Consider the following 18,658-nt stretch of genomic DNA (forward strand, 5'->3'; position numbering starts at 1 on the left):
AAAAAAAAAAAAAGAAAAAGAAAAAAAGAAAAAAGTAGTACAGCAGCCAGATGCTGGCAAAGAAAAATATAAATCTACGCTAGAATATCTAAAACAGTAACACAGAGCCTGCATGGCTTGCTGCTAAAGGTTTTCAACTGGAGATATTATTGATACTGCTAGATCTGTCTGCGGTAATGACTGATGAATTGTGAGTGGAAGAGAATATGATTTTTGGTATGTTCATTACCAATTCAGTAATGCCATTATCCTTTTGGAGAACTGCTGTTGAAAAACCTTCTGCACTGATTAGTTATTTATCAGATATCTCTACAACTTGTGCAGTAAAGAGTCACTTATCTACTTTGAGGTTTTAGTTTAGAAGAATATTTCCCATAAGAAGTAGCTACAGCAACAACCATTACTCTGGAGATAGCTGAACTCTGTGGGATTGCACTGAACTTCAAGAAAAGAACAATTTATTCAAACAACATGGGAATCCTGTCTGCCTGCAGAATGATAAACAGTAGGAGTAAGGACTTGATGGGACTTTAAAAGTTTGATTCTACTTTCATACCTAACTAATAAAAAAAATGCGAGTTTTTTTCCGTTATGTATGGCTACAGCAAGAATTCTGAAAATTCAGAGATGTGACTGAAGGAATCAAGGAGAAAAAATATTGCAAAAGCATACCTTATATTACAGCAGAAATAACTCCTGGTTACTCCAAGAATATTGTATGGGAATATAAATATTATGGCCACAATATCCAAAATCTATAGTGAACTACAGTTCTCCCACATAATATTCTTAGGAGATAGGGGAGAGCTAAAACAAAATAAAACTGTAAGCCTTAACAGAGATAGATGCCTAACCTCACGTCTCTCTGATTTCTCACTCAACCTCTGTCCAAAGGTTAAATAGGTGCTTTTGGGAATATCAATGCCTTCAAAGATTCAGACAATCACTTGTGACTGGATGATATTCAAATTGCTCATCTAAGATCCAAATCCTTCAGTATCTATCTTGAATACAAAGGAGTGTTAAAATAGCACAGAGACAAGTCAGAAGGGAAGTCTAATGTTGCCATTATAACAGTCACTAGAGAATACACAAGCTGCAGACGGAAGTTTCTTAGCTCAAGAAGCATTACCTCCAACTAAAAAAAACAAACAAAAAACTAACAGAAAGCAGAAACAACATTACATATATTAAAAGGAAACAGTTAAGTCCTTCTGATGTAACTGAAAATCACTGTACTGAAGCTATATTTCCAAAGGAGTTGCCACAGAATGCAGTAGTTGACCCTAGATATTAGGGGAGAAATCAAACTGACACAATACTTGAGGTAGTGGTAAATACTAAAGATGACAGGTCATTGAGATAGAAGAAAGTAGATTCATGTTGTAAATTGTAAATAGTGTGTAACTCCAGGTAGGTCAGGTTAGCTTAAGTAAAGTGCTTCTGCATTTTAGACAAATCATTAATTCAGTGAACAACTAAATTCTCAGGGAAAATTTCTAACATAGCATAATTCACAATGTATAAATAATACAGCCATGTCCTATCAACAGTGAGGAAAATTTATACTCAAAGTCAATGTCTCCTCATAAAATGACCTTACAACTGTAAGACCAGCAAATACCAAATGAAAATTGAAAATAACATATTTTGATTACTCCATTAGAATTTATACTATGAGTAAGCAGTTCTGTAACAAGTATACAAGTACAATGATCATAAAATTTGAATGCATATGCAAGGTGTAGACTGTTCCTGAAGATGTTTTCTCATCTATTTATTTTTAACTTGCAGCTGTTTCAAGAGAAACACTTTCTTACAAAGTTAATGATTATTAGAAGACATTAATGAGTTATGTTTAACAGGCAGTAATGACATTATTAATGTTTGTCACTCCTCTATCTGAGAACAAGATTCAACACAAAACAAAAGAGTAGCATTGTTACACAAATTAGAAGTGAATTATTAAATCCAGAGTGATTTCCCAAACTGTATATTCTCAAAACCCTTTTTAATTATTATGTCAAAGAAAGCAGTAAAAGACTAAATTTGGCCACCTCTGTGGTAACAATGAAATAACAAAATCATAGTCATATAGCCAAAAAACTTTGTAAGATCATCTATGATTTGTTTTAAATATTATCAATCATGTAGATAATATATTTGATTAAAAGCCTACAAAATTTTCCAGTGGAAGCCTAATTTTTAGTACTGCGTTGTCTTCACTACACCAAATACGCAAAAGAGGATGGAAATTTATCTCAACCTCAGTAAACCTCTGTCAGGGGGAAAAGGTAAGCAACCTCCAAAGAACAATATTCTGAGCATCTAGTCGTGATGCCTAAAGCAGATGTTGTAAATAATTTCCTATACATGTGATCTTATATAGGTTTGATTCTCTGCTAAGATAAATTTTAAACATCTCTAAAGAGATTGAACCAATTTTTATTTTGATTGGCAGGAGTCCCAGCACTCCAAATTAATGTAAAACTAAAAATATTCACGCTAATCTATGGTAAGAACTCTTATTTATGATTACTTTGAAGTTAAATGTTGGAAGCATTACAGGTGGTATTGCAAGTGAATTACAAAGTGTTAAGATCTTGTATCAGTTCTTTGGATCTCATCGTTCTGATAGCTTTGCAGCATACAGAAAGAATAGCAAGACTTCTCCTGTACCCCATTAGTGACAGAAAGAAAAAATTTTAATATACTTGGGCTTGCCTTTGAAAAAATAAATAAGCCAAATTAGAGCCAGGAGGAAAATTTATAGTAACTTAAAATGCAGTCATCTTTACATTACTTTCTATACTGCATACCAAATGACAGATATCCTCAACCACACCACTTTCTTTTCACTGGTTCATAATTTAATATGAATACACACTCATCCCTACTAGCAAAGTTATGAGATACAGTGCCACCTCAGACAGCCTTTCCTGACACTGTAGTGGAGAGCAGTGAAAAGTAACTTCTCACACATTCCAAAGGTAACGGATTTTGGGCTTATCTATGCAGAAAACCCTGTGGTCTGGTTCCACCTTCAATGGAAATATGCTGACAAAGGAGTAAGTTGTAAAAACACATTCTGCAGCACTTTGCTTTTGCTAGCTAGCTGCATATTTGAGTCTCAGCTAAAACAATATTAACTTCACACTGAGGTTTTGTTGTTTCTGAGTAATGGGAGCATGGGCTGGGCAAGTCCACTTAGTGAGAATGAACTGCCTTTCTGGCACAGCAGCAGGGGACAGGGTAGAGCCAGGACAGATGGCCCAAACTAGGCAACAGGTTATTCCATACCACACGACACCATGCAGGAGGCTATCAAGCTGTGGAGAGTTGGCCAAGAGTCAACTGCATCTTGGAGGTTGCTGGGCATCAGTTGTAAAGATATTGCATTGCATTGTGTTGCTAGTAGTGTGTCAGTCAGCAGGCTGTTGTATTGTTAGCTGTGCGTCAGACAACAAACGGCAAGTAATTGCATACACACACACACATTGTTATCATTGCATTTTTTTTCTTTTTTTCTCTTAATAAATAGTTTTTATCTCAACTCATGGGTTCTGTTTTGTTTGCAGTTCTCTCCCTCATCCCATTTAGAATGAGAAACTGACTGTGTGGTTCTTAGCTCTTGCTGAATTAAGTCAAAACACAGCATTAAGGGGAAATGAATAGATATTTTTTTTCCATCCTTAGGAAACAGTTAAAAATGAATTTTATGAACTGCTTTCCTATAAACATGCCAGTGATTCTGCAGACTAGGAACAGTTGGTAGGATAACTGCTTGCTACTTTCCAATCTGATCATACCAACATCACCTTTGTCTCTTTTTTCCTTTTTCACAGGACAGGAAAGGCAGCACTGGACACCTGCCAGTGGAACACTTTTCTTAAAGGTTCTAGAAATTTTGGTTGTTAATGAACAAAAACATTGATGTGTTGTTCCAAAACCTTTAAAAAGAAAGGTCTGAAGCATATTGGACATTCTGAAGCTGAACCTCAGGTTTGAAGTTTTATGGGTTCATAAAAGTCCATCCCTGTTAACAGAAGATTTGCAAACTGCAACTGACTTTGTTTGAAAATGATTTGGCTGGAAAACTACTTCGGAGAAATCTGCCTATGTTTTTGTGAAAGGATTCATAAACTCTTCTGATTTTAACCACATCTGAGGGTTAAGCATAAAATGATTTAAAAAGCTTTGATGTTTTAATACACTCAATACTCATATTCCTTCTTAGAACCTCTGTGTGGAAATACATTGTGTAGCTTTGCAATTCATGATTTTTGTTAATTACTAGGATGAAAACTAAAAAAAATTTTATGATCATATTTGAACAGTTTGCTACTGCAACTTGTTATGTATCTTTTTTAATCATTACAAGTTTTAAGATGCAAAATTCCATTGCCTTGTCATACTAGACATTTAGTTTATCATCAGTTGCTTTCATTTTTGGATAAATCACTGAATTACTGTAATGTAAATTGTTAAGTGAGATCAAGAAACATCTTCCAGTATCAGGTAATCTTGGATTTCTCCACATTAGAATATAAATTTATGAAACAAATTAAGTTACGTAAGAACGTATGGAGTCTGAAGTATATTAATAGGAAACTTCTATCCTTGTTTAATATCTTTGCATATTTGTCTGTGTCAAAATATAACTGAATCTGCCCAATTTCAGGGTATTATATCAATGCAGGAGAATTAACGTCATGCACATCTAATGGAACCTGAGGCATTAGTCTTTACAAGAACTTTCTCCATTAGCTTTCACAAAAAACTGAAAAAAACTTTTCCTCCAAAACTGACATTTCATGGGAGCTCTGCTGGATGCTTCTGCCTCAAAACACACCATGCTATGACTTCTTACAGCTCATCTCACATCCATAACTCATCTTCTGGATTTTACTTCCAAATGCATTGAAAAGCTAAATGAAGGTAACTGAATTTGTTCTTTGCTATAGTCTATTTAATGACAGTAGAGCATTAGAGAACTACTGTCAGAATAATCTTTAAAGCTACATTCCTCTGCTTGACAAACATTTATTTGTGGTTTCATGCATCTGGACATGTATGGAATACAAAATCTAGTGCAAAATACATAAAATCATGATATTGTTAGAAATTTCATCTCAAAGTGTAGATTTAATTTGTCTGTACAAGAAAGAGCAGAAGATGTGCTGTTCACTTATTTTAGCTAGAACTACAAAAATATTGAAAACCTAAATTATCTTGTTAATATAATAGATTTATGAGCTCAGATAATATTCTTCACCATCAAGTTACAATAGGTCAGTAGAAAGAACAATTAATATATTGTTCTTGTAGTACAAAACACTAGGAAGAAGTGCTAATGTGCAGTTTAAAAAAGAAAAAAAAGAGGACTAGTTTTCATATAAAAAGCAAAAGTTACTAAAATTTACATTAAAGATTTTAAAACATTTATGGAATAAATTATTAAAATAATACTCTTTCATCTAGCCTATTTAAATTACTTGAATGAGCAGTGCAAGAAGAGTGCAAGAGCAGCACACAGGGCATCAACAACAAAGCTGTACAAGAAATTAAAAACATAATAAAAATGCAAAACAAGTTACCTAGTCATGACTGTACTGTATAGTTTGTAATTATTCATAATTTAACTCAATAAATTCTGTTACATATAAAACCAAGCCCAGATCTTTCTTTGTCATCTTGTTTGAAGGCCATCCAGAATCCAAATGTTTCCAAAAATATTTTTGAAACATATATTTTTACAGTGAGCATTTCATGTTAATATAAACAATTTTTATTTTTATGTGTTAAATAATTGGTTCACCTAGTTGTTGTTCTTTTCTCTCCCTTCCCTCCAATAATTTTTCTTTGTCTGGGGGATTTTATTTAAATGCATACAGTTATAACTACAAATAAGGTCATTTTCAGATAATGACTTTCTGAGTGCAGAGCACAAAGATAAGAAATAAGAACTTCTTTGTGGTAAAGTTGAATTTAACTTGAAAATGTAACACTTAATTATGAAACAGTTTCCTAAGATGTTCTTGTCTAAACTTAACTGGGAGGTACAGACTTCTGAACAGTCACTGCAAAGGAGAAATAATTCAGCAAAAGAAAAATTGCTTCCATTTGGCTCAATAATAAAAGTCCTTGGCCCCTATTAATTTAAAAGTGGGAAGCTCAGGCTGCCACTTCACGTCTCACAAATCTGAAAGGAAACCATTTAGATTTTTTCTGACGCCAAAAATTTGCGATGCTAAAAATAACTTCACACAGTGAAGCATCAAGCACAGACATACATATGAACAGGAAATCAAAACCTGACTAATAGATTAAACGGCATCCAAGATCACTTTCCTCATGTACTCTGAAAAGCCCTCCAACTGTATCCCTTGATAACTTCATGTACTGACCTAACGTGTCACATTTGATCTCAAACTACGTAGTGATAAGATATTACAACAAGCAGCTGAGAGCCAGCATTGTTCCTTTTATTGCCAGTGAACTGACAGGCAAGTCACAAAAGCCAACATTTTCAAGATTGGCATGGGACTGAGGAATGGGTTGAAATTAAAGCTTTTGTATGTGTCTGATGTTACAGAACAACCTAAAAGATCAGAGACGTCAGACTAAGTGCAGGTGTAGAAAGACTTCAAACAAAAGACACATATAATGGGAACTATTTGTGGAATGGCCTGTCAGTAATTAAAGCAGACTGTTTTATCATGGGCTATAGAAATCAACATCACATCTGAGTGAGAGTCATGTAACTAGCCTACAACCTGATTGCTCTGGAGAGTAATATCTCCACTGCATGTGAGGCACTAGCTCACCTCCAGCTAAAAACCAAGATCTTCAGATGCCATGTCATGGAAACTGCTTTGCCATTATAACTCTTGTATTTGGATTCCATCCTTTATTTCTCTGCTTTCCTATAACTACACTGATTTCACTTTATTAATATTTAGAAATGTGCTATTGACAAATATAGCACTGATTAAATTAACATTGGATTAGAAAAGCTTGATGTCAGCAAATATATGTCAGCAGACATTAACATGCAAAAGAAAAAAGACTGCAAGGCTATTATGAGAAGTACCCACCACATATTGGTATTTGTTAATGGCTTATATCAAGCACAGAAATACAACAGACACTCATGTTTGTTTTACATGTATGTTTACTTAGACAAGTTCCTGAGCAAGAAGCTGTTCACCTTTAATTTCAGATGTAAGTCTTTTAGCTGTTACTTATTCTCCACTATATATCATTTCAACTTATTTATATATTGACCAGCAAATCCTTACTGATGGGCTCATTTTTCTTTTCACTCAGTTAAATCACATAAGATGGAAGCTGAATTCATGCCTCTATTACACAACTCCAAAAATCTTTAATACAAGAAGAGAATCATTCACCAAAAGACACATAATCCTATTCAGTTAGCACTTCTTCACAGAGTGCAGAACTTCGATAAGCCAGTTCCAAGAGTAGAAATCATTCCAAATGCATCCAGTCCCACAGTTTTCCCCTTTTCACTTGCCCATCACTGTTAATTACAGCCCTTTGTGCTAACAAAGTATTACACAAATTTGGACTTGTTTAGGCGAATCTCTATATTTGACAGGCCTTGAAATTGCCAAATTCTGTCAAAGAAGCCAGCACACACAATACACAGCTTATGTCAGCTTAATATTGGATTTGAACTGACTGAGGGAAGAGCAGATGGTGCCAATATGGTAGAAGACAGCAGAGACACAAGCAAGGCTGATCTGCCGTAAAGCCAGAAGTTCACATGCCAATGTTTTCTAAACACACTTGAATCAGAAGAATGAGGTAGATCAGGACTTTGTGCCACAGGAAGAAAAAAGACATGTGTTTTTCATCCAGTGTTAAGTTCTGCAAGATCAGATTTACATTATCGTGCAACCACAACTTAAGCCAAAATTTCTGTTGCCTACATTCTGAAGGGATGTATTGACGAGATAAATGGTTCTTAGAAAGGAGAAGATTACAGAACACCCCATCAGGGAAGATTCAGCACAAGAGACAACACAGTCTTGAACTGAAATACATAGTGTCTTATAGCTGGAGCAACAGAGTCTATTTTTCTTGCTTTCTCTTCTTTTCCTGCACTGTGCTAAGCACTGTATTTCTTCTCAGCCTTTGGCACCTTTCATAAATGTAAACCATCCTCTCTCTGCTCCTGCATTGGCATTTTATGAGAGAAAATAAAGAAATACGAAATTCAATTTCCAGAGACAGATACTTAACTGCATTTGTACTACTTAAACAACTCTGCCTTAACATCCAATTTGAGTAGTACATAAACTATGTAAAGTAATTACATAGGAGCATGAGAGAAGATGATGTCATTTTATTTTTCAAGGATTATTTTCCTATTTATATTTACTTACCATTCTTCCAGTGACTCTTTCAGTTAAAACAGACACATTGTTCTCTGTTCAAGATGGGTGACAACTACAAAGCAGTTAGATGGCAAACACCTATTCATTCATTCTAAAACCAAGCCTGTGAGGGTTAATACTCCTCAGTTAAATTTCCTGAGGACTTTGCCCAGAGCCAGTTGTTATCCTTGGTGTCAGGGCTGAACTCTTACACCAGCACGAGAAAGTGCTTTCATTCAAAGAAGTGAAGAGTGATGGAAAGGAGACTCCCTCCTAAATGGAAAGCACACCCACTCTCAGACCCACAGGCCACTGAGGGTTGAGGCCTTTATTCTTTCTGGGTTTAGTTCCTCCTGTGGAAGAGCTGATCATCAGCTGGCTGATGAAACATCTCACTGTGTCCTCTTTGGTCGGACAAGCTTTCTGACTGAGTCAGGCTACAGAATTAAGGCCTGGGAGAAGGAAGAAAGGATGAAAAAAAGGAAAGGAAAAGGGGATGAATAAACCTATAAATATCTTAATTATGGCCAAATTCCCAAAGACAGACATAATTCTGACTTCTTTTGACTATACCAAAAGCCAGATCGTGCTTAGCATGTGGCTAAGCTAGGTTCCAAGCTTACTTTTTGTTCTCTACACCAAATGAACATCTTTAATCTTTTATTCTACTCTTGATTCCTGGGATGTCTGCCACAGATATATCTGTACCATCCTTTCTTCTTTAATGTCAGAGAATGCATTTTCATTTAGAGGTAGAGAAGAAACAGAAAAAGAAATAACAGATTTAAACTGTTTTCTAAAGTTGCAAAGTCACTTCAAGGCAACAGTTAATGGATAAATTCTTATCTTCCCTCAAAGAGCAAGCTCAGCAGAATTGCTGCAGACAACTGCCTGCAGATCAGGAGAGATGATATTGTTTAATTACCGAACATTCTATTTTACCTTGAAGTAGATAAATTTGCCTATTTAAAGTGTTCAAAATTAACTCTGTGCCCAGTCAAAAGAGTATGTCATTTCCAAGCCTTTCAGAAAAGTTCACTGGTACTTATTCATTCAACCACGTATCTTCTTGTCAGGTCACCCAAACAAAAAACAAAAACAAACAAACAAACAAACAAAAACACCACACTTCAGGATTTGAATGCAGATATTTGATTTCTTCTCCCTATTTTTATTGAGCTATGCTCCAGGGAGGCTTATACTGATGGTGCTGTTTTGACAGTCTGCAGAAAGCTTTGGTTTTTTTGCTTGTATTTCATTCGAGATAGTCACTTGTCCTGATCACAGTACTACTAAGTTACTCCTGACAGCAAGTTCTTAGCTTTGGGATTACAGCTTTTTGATATTTGGGTTTTTGTTCACATTTTTTTGTTAGTTTTTTGCCTTCTTATTTTTTTCCAAAGATAATTTTTTTACCCCTGAAAAGGACATGGTAATATCATGTTATGGTTATGAAAAAGAAGCTTTATCCATATAAGTTGCCAAACTCTCCATCCTTCTACTATTTAAAGAACCCTTTGAAAGACAATCCAAAGGAAAATGAATTTCTGGAAAACAAAGTAGTCAACAACAAAGGATTTGTGTTCACAACATTAAAAACGGCTCTTTAACTTATACCTGCTCAGTTGTTAGCAACAGACACTGGATGACAGGCTATCTGCACCATCTTAGTGCTAAGCAGAATGAAATCCTGCATCATTTCTGCCCAGTACTGAGGGTACGTAGTTGTTGCAGATGGAGAGATCTGCACTATTCTGCACTCATAAGAGAAAAGCTAGAATATATTTATTGATATGAATACAAAATGGTAATTTAATGAAGCTTAATTGTAAACAACACAAGAGCTTCACAAGATTTGAGATGACTGGACCACATTTACCACATAGAGGGTACAGTAAGCACATTTATAAAGGAGACCCTCCCACTGAATCATGAGATTTAGAGCAGAACGCTTTACTTTCTAAAGAGCCTGAGCCATACAAGTAAGGAGCTGAGGCACAGCTGGATCCACTCTCAGTCCCTGACTTGGCCAACAGCTTATGTCTAAGGGATTATATGTACACAATCAAAGGCAATCTTAGCAAAGGAAAAAATCTTAAAATGTAGGATACGAAATTATGAGCTAACAAAGCCTGAAACAGTTAATCACTCACTGGGGATCTATATCTGCAAGGCATCTTGACATCAAGGCATAAGGGATGTCTGCACAGGCATAACCTTGAGAGGCCCCTCCTACTCCAGAGGAGATCATGTTGTGCTGCTGCCTGTCCCACAAGTAAACTCAAAGGGGCTTTTGGACTGCTTGATAATTATGGGGTAAGAGGATTGGATTGACTCATAGGTGGCTCTAGGCACATGCTCAATGGTCCTCATCTGTTGAGCCAGGTGTCTATCAGTTCGTTCAGCCTCTCCTAGTTTGAGACATATTTGTGGTCATTATTAATACTGTTGCTCACTGTCTTCCTGAGTAAGGCCTTGTGTGTGAAGTCAGGCCAAAGGAAGGAGCTGAAGGAAGAAAGATGAGGGGGAACACACCATCACAGTACTGCCTGCTGATTTTTTGCATGTTGCAAAGACATTTCTCTCTAAAGCCTAAGTGCCCTTTTATGAGCATTTAAGCATCAAGTGCAATTACAACATATATATATATATATATATATATATATATATATTTTTGCACAGGGCTGCACTGAGATAATGTAAAAGAAGATGAATGAGTCTTGAACCCAAGAGATATTTAAGTGTCTGTGTGATATCGGAACAGTATTCGCTTATAAGCTTGAACAAAGGATTCAGTTTCCTAAGGCATAACATGATGTATTGCCTTCGAAAGCCACCAGTTATATATGAGCACTGGTAAATTATTAAGTATTCAACAAGATGAAAACTTATATGGTGGTATTGTGTATTAGAGGTCTTCAGGCCACGATATATTAAAGTACGCAAACTGACAATAGCTCAGGGAAAGCTTGAGCACACACTGGCTGAGAAAGAAACAAATTGTAAAAGCTCAACTTAATAACCACTAAGGTAGTGGGTGGCAGCCAGCCAGTATAGTCCATATGAAATCTTCAGAATAACTGCTGTCAGACCAGAATTAGTATTAACTCCAGCCCAGGTGCAGGTTAACACAGTGGTTTCACTCCATCAACATTTCTTTTCAAGGTTATCAATACCGCAGCCAGTGGAGTCAGTCTGTAATGCTGAGCTGACCCCAAAAGAACAAGCTACTTTTCTTTTTTTCCAACCATGCATCTCCTGTTTTCCTTATTTCTTTATCTTGGATGGTGAACTTGTAAGATTTCACAAGCTAACGGAGGTTAGCTTGGGTCATTGGCTAGATATAAAATCCAAAACATGACCACTGGGGTCTCTCCTTTGAGTTGCTGTTAAAGGTGAGTCTGGAGCAAAGTCATTCAGATAAGATCTGAACTTGCAAAAGCCTGAGAGCATTGTGATTGAAAGTTTTGGTGTGGGCACATTACTAGGTGAGGGCACAAGGTTAGGTACACTGTGATACCAAGAAAGCATAAGTCTCAGCTGCTCAGATTTGTTAAAATACGAGACTCTTGGAAGGATGTGTTTCCAATAATACACAAAACCCTCTCATATTTAATGCTACAGAAATCACTGAAGTTCTCTAACTACTTCCCAAAAGTGTGTGATAAATGTTATACACCTGCTCTCTGATTCATACAGATTATTACTTTCAAATTTTCTTCAAGAGCGACTACTCTGCCATTTTAATGCCAGAAAGTTCAATGGGTTAAAAAAACGTTTCCTTTACACGCTTAGAATGCCACTGTCTTGGAAGTCTGGATTTAAAAGCATGGTTTAAATGAACAGGAAAATATTTCACATTATTTCAGGCTGTGAATGAGCTGCTTCCCCCAAACATTTTCATCTCGTACATTTTCCTTCCTGCCAGTCTACTGCAGGAACCAGAGAAAGGGCCACTATTGTTTTCCAGCCTCATCACTAGCCTTCCTATTCATATGGCCTTCACAATTATCACTGAATAGCATACAGAGCTGAAAAACTACCACACTTAAGAATCACAATAGTTAACCAGTGTTCAGTGAAAGACATCTTTGCGCTTGAAATAAAATGAAGTCTAGCATCTCTTCAGTTTTGAAATCTTCATAGCAACTCAATCCAATACTGTATCCTGGACTGCTTAGCTTATAGGTGAAATCACAGGAAAGCTGAGAAAAGGCCCTATCACAGCTGGTGAATGTTGGTTAAAAAGACAAATGGCCCCCAATGACAGATGCCTTCAAGCCTTGAATTTCTCATTTACAAGCTAAGTAAAGGGGAGGCCACTGTACTCCTAAAGTGGATGGAATTTTTATTATTGACTTCCAAATAATGCAGGCACTCATCCTTTTGGCACATGTTTGTGCTGTCACTGACCTAAAACTGACATGTTTTATTTGACTCTGTTTAAACTTCAGAGTTTAATATCTGCCAAATTCTGTAGCATAAATGTAACACTGGAGTGGATTTTTTTTTAAACGATGAGAGAGAAATACTCTATTTTTAGAAACAGTTATTTCTCTGTCAGCCAACTTGTAAATACATTGCTAGTTCCCAGAAAGTGAATTCCTTATGTTATTACCATAACATTGCACTTTTAACTCTATTTAATATGCAGAGAGAATAAGCAATTGGTTAATATTACTTCCTTGACACAATATTGCATAGGAGCAGGTGCAACTGCAGAAGAGTTATGAATACAAAGTAGAATGGCAGTAAGTTAGTAGTTACATGTCATTTAAGATTGCCTTTTGAATTCTACTGAGGTATGGAAAAAAGGCGAGGAAAACCACAGGCCGCAAAGAGCAGAATAACACTATATGATAAAGCAAATTCTCACCTGCAAAAATGTTCTTCAACATAGTCACCACTATTAGCTATGCATTTGCAACAGCGATGAATAAGAGCCTGCATGCCGTATTCATGAAAATTTGCACCAGCAAAGGTGGCCTACTGTCACAACCGCTGAAACACACTACCCACTGCCTCCCTGTGCTCACATCCCCTGTTTGGTCACCATAAACATTCAGCAAGCATCAGTGAATGTCAGTGGGTCATTGTTTTCCACATGGAGGAATTCAGTGACAACCCTTTTCTGCAGAGACACCTCCATGTCAGATACCATTTTGTCAGACTGTCCCTCTGCTGCCATCTGTCACACAGCAACAACATGTAATGGAATGCTGGTGGGAAGATTCAGATTCTACTGCCAGTCTACCAACATCTACCCCTGATGTCATGGGCCAACATAATAAAATTAGGTATTACATTCAGGGCAGCCTCCATATGTACTCAGAACTAGCAGAGATTGACAATCTGAAGAAAAAAAAAAACAAAAAAAAAAAAAAAAAAAAAAAAAAAAACCAATGTCACCATGAGAAGTCCATAAAACTTCTCAGGCACTTAATTAGTGACTATCTTCAGAGGCTGAGCGTACTGATACTTTCTTAGAGAGGAACTTATTTATACCCTCAGACTTCAGTAAATAAATAGACTCCAATACTTGTTGTCAACGTTTTCCTTAGCTATGTATAAAAATTAAAAAAAAAAAACAAACAACTGTATACTCAATTACCAGTTTCCAGTCCAAACTGAATCTTACATTCATATTTAGAAGGGAGGCTGATAACAAAGGCAGTAAGAGGCTTATTACTGCAATGATACTAAATGTCTAAATTAATCCACACATGCCTTAAGATATTTCAAATTTTTGGACCACGTACACAAAAATATCCTGAGTTGAAGCTTCCAAATCACTAAAGAATTGATTAAATTCTAATTCTCACATTTCACCATATTTGACTACTTGAATACTGTGCTACTAAAAGTCATTTGGGTTACCAGTTTCAGATCATTTTTTGAAACTTTTCTACCAATATCATAAAATCATAGCATCCTTAGAGTTGGAAGGGAACTATGAAGGTCATCCAATCTAACTCCCCTCCAATGAACAGGAACACCACAACTAGATCAGGTTGCCCAGGGCTTTATCCAGCCTCACCTTGAAAGTCTCTAGGGACGGGGCATCAACCACAGCACTAGGTAACCTGTTCCAGTGCATCACCACCTTCACTGTAAAAGATTTTTTCTTTTTATCTAACCTAAATGTACTCTCCTTGAGCTTGAAACCATTTCCCCTTGATCTATCACCACAGACCCTGCTGAAGAGTCTGTCCCCTTCTTTCCTGTGCCCCCTCCTTTAGATACTGAAAGGCTGCTATCAGGTCACCTAGCAGCCTTCTGTTCTCTAGGCTGAAAAGCCTCATCTCTCTCAGCCTGTCCCCATAGGAGAGGTGCTCCATTCCATGGATCATTTTTGTGGCCCTTCTCTGGATGTGCTCCAACAGGGCTATGCCTCTCCTTTACTAAGGATTCCACATCTGGACTCCAGATGAGTCCTTACCAGCATAGAGTAGAGGGGCAGGATCACCTCCCTCGACCTGCTGGTCACTCTTTTTTTGATGCAGCCCAGGATATGGTTGGCTTTCTGGGCTGCAAAGCACATTGCTGGCTCATGTCCAGCTTCCCATCCACCAGTACCCCTAGGTCTTCTTCATCAGGGCTGCTCCCAATCCTTTCATTTCCCAGTTTCTGTTAGTTATGGGGGTTGCATTGACCCAGGTGCAAGACCTTGGCCTTGGATTTGTTGAACCTCATGAGGTTCACCTGGGCCCACTGCTCAAGCCTGTCTTGGTCCCTCTGGTGTCATCAGCAAACTTGCTGAAGGAGCACGCAACCCCTCTGTCAATGTAATTGATGAAGACATTAAAGAGTATCCACCTCAGCACCAACCACTGGCAGACACCACTCGTCATCAATCTCTACCCAAACATTGAGCCATTGACTATCACACTCTGGACTTGATGTATTGAGTCCAAATGTATCACAAGGTACTGTGATACATTGGAGACTGATCTACAGTCATTAGGCATAAGTGATAAAAGAATTTCTTGGACCACACTGCACACTCCTAATTCAGTATATCAGCTTTATTAAGTGTATATTCTATGGACCCTGAGGATCTCTTTACAATCTTACAGAGTCAGCAAAAGAAAACAAAACAAACAAAAAAAATTGTTGTCACTAGGACTGAATTTTCAGTGTAAGGCCTGACACCTGCTTCTAAAAATGCCAAGAGGTCTACAAATGAAAAGAGACTCACACAAAATGCATTAGAATGACAAGAATATAGGATTTGAGTTTCACAAAAATCTTGACACCAGTGTCTCATAACCACAGACTTCTGCCTCTGTAATGCTGACCAGCTGGTGATTCTTTTCAAACTTGCCAGTCAGTTGAAATGAATTTTTCAATGATACCTTTTCATATAAGATGGAAAGAGTATTTATTTTTCTTCATTATGGATAAAGTATATGAAAGCATTCTTTACATTTCCAGTTTTCTTAGATCTGTGCAGCTGTGAGTTTCCATATCTCTTCAGACGTTTTCCAGGTGCATTCATCCCAAAATTTCTAATATTGTTTAGAATACCTTGGTTTCAGCAATGTGTTACTGAACCTACAGTGTGGATTCTGAGGGAATCATGCTTGGGGTCCTGCTATTGTTATGTACTGGCCAATAGCCACAGTCAGTTTTTCAAAAGTGAAAAGTCTATACTGTATTCTTTTCAGCAGATGCAGAAATCCTGTGATTTGTAAGAAATAATGTATATGTAAGTGTATGTAATACACATCTTATAACTACATATAATAAATATGACACGTGTGTGCTTACTTATCTTCAGTTAAAAACAAAGGAGAATCTTTAATGGGGAATGGAGGAAAAGTGTTCTGTTTTTTTATGTCAGCTCTGTAATATCACTGTCAACAGCAAAATATTTTGATCATTTCCTAGAGGCATAACACCTCCACTTCTTTAAACAGCTCCATTTCTCTTTAACATCCAAAGTCAGAAGTACAGTTCAGGACTTTTCTCTAGTTATCACCCTCATCTGACTTTCCATCAACTTCTGCATCAAGTTCAAAATTCTCATCGTCAGGGCACAATCGACAATCTGCTAACATCCAAACTCTCATTCTCACTTTGTCTGCATATTTTACTTTCTGTCTACCTAAAGAAAGATCTCCTTTATCATTTTGGCTGATAATTTGCTTTTTTTTTTTTTTAATGCAAATAAATGTATTCCTTATTCTGTGTCATCCTTAAGGCATCTTTCATGGAACAACACCATATCTGTAGTGGCATTTTACCCAGCCTCATTTCAGGACATTTTCACACACATGAGTGAGGCACACCTCACCATGGCTAGCTGCAAACACTCCTTGGAAAATTAGAGTACTCACTCTCTGAATCTCAAATAAATATGATTGCAGTTTTAGTTACACGGAATTTCACTCTTATGCCAGAAATAGGAGATACAATGACTCTTAACACTAGTCTTCAGGACTCATAACAAAAAAACTAGACCATATGATCTCAGTTTATTCTCTCTCTTCACAGCATCATGTAGACAAAGGAGACATTGCTCTGACAGAGCACGACAGATACTCAGGCTATATGTAACCAGTAAGCCTTCAGAGTTTCCTGGCTGTCAGGGACAGATTGTGCAACAGTAATGGCAGCACCATCCCCCTAATTTAGACTGTAAACTATTGGGAACATTCAACAGAGACCTCTATGTGAGTTTGCATATGCATGTCAAAGATGCTGGGTTTAAGCATCATTCTCCATTCTATTAGGAAACTGCTGCCAGTTGGTATGTGTGCTGCTCTGTGACTTCCCTGGTTGATTGTTTGCTACAAGGACTAGATGTGTAGACATCTTAACCATTTGTTGCATATGCATTATGTAAATAGTCCTGCTGATGTGTCACCCTTTCATTATGAAATGCTACAGTGAATGCATTTTCTATTCTAAACATACAACATTTAAATATTCCCATCCTGGCCCCAAGTAACGCTCCATATAATCCTATTTTCACTTTCCTAAAAAAATCATTCCTTCATTATACTGCTCACACAGGTGTTTGACGCACTAAATGATTATGATGGACTCTTCATTACTGACAATTTGTGGAGTTTAGTTGCCCATGGTTGAAGTCTGAGTCTTCGATGTTAGGGCCAGCAGATGGGCTGCAGATGGCAGAGCTGCTGCCCAGAATTTAATAGTTGCTGTAGAAGAAATCACCCTGCTAGTTTGCTGTTTATGGGAGTTTGAACTGTGATATCAAACCTAATGAAGGTTGCTGTGATGCAGAAGGGTAAAAAATAAAAATAAAATTAAAAAAAATTCACAGTTGCTTTAATAAATCGGTGTGTGTGCGTCTGTGTGCGTAGTAATCAAATGAAGTATGCTTCTAATGACAAGATTTCATACTTCTGGTATTTATACTTGGTATTACTTAAATCATCTGACAGTGTGGAGAGACAACCAGATAAGACACCAAAGGAAAATCCTTGGAAGTGAGTGAAGACAGGGAAGACGGAAGGAAATGTCACCATCAGTTCAGAAACTGCATTTCTTTGAAGTGAGTTGTCATGGTTCTATGTTTTTGTTTTTTGTCTTCTTTTTTTTTTTTTTTTATGGTTTCAGTATTCCACATCAAAACATCATGTAGTGTACGGGGCATTAAAGTGTCACTGCCCCAATTCCAAGTTCCTATCCCTGTACATTACAGCAGTCACAGGATCTGACCCTTCCGGGTGGGGGGGCGCTCTCTTGCTGCCTGGCAGTGGGTGCTGGAGGTGCTTTCCTAGCCGTTCCAAGCTTTTCAGGTTTGAATCGGTCCCGGGAACTCTCTCTCTCATCTTGTCTGATTTATTAATCCCAATTTCAATTAAATTGTATTATATTTTGTTATCTTGTATTCCAATATTATAGTAAAATAAGTTTTCCTCCATAGATTGTTGCCGCTGCTCTTTTCCTCCCTTCCTTCCTTCCCATTTCTGTGGGACTGGGGTGGTGGGGGAGGGCAAAGGCCTGTCGCCCCTGTCACGGACATCGATTGATCTGGTCAACTCCGTGACATGAGTGTTACCACCAGAAAAACTCTCCCTTTTTACATCAAGGAGCTGGGGAGGAATTGTCTCAATGGTGCTGCGAAAGAGCTAATGAGGCATCCTGACCCAATTTGACGAATAAAGGAAAGCTTCTTCTCAAGATAGTATTTCTGTTGGCCACTCTAAACTATTTGTTACTAAGAGACAAAATTTTGCCTCTTACTTCCAGGGTGGTGAACTCACCTTCAAACCTGTGGAAAT

The sequence above is a fragment of the Centrocercus urophasianus genome, unplaced genomic scaffold (assembly GCF_019232065.1).
Source record: "Centrocercus urophasianus isolate 14NV4802_14NV808 unplaced genomic scaffold, USGS_Curo_1.0 seq_16, whole genome shotgun sequence".
In the NCBI taxonomy this organism is placed as follows: Eukaryota; Metazoa; Chordata; class Aves; order Galliformes; family Phasianidae; genus Centrocercus; species Centrocercus urophasianus.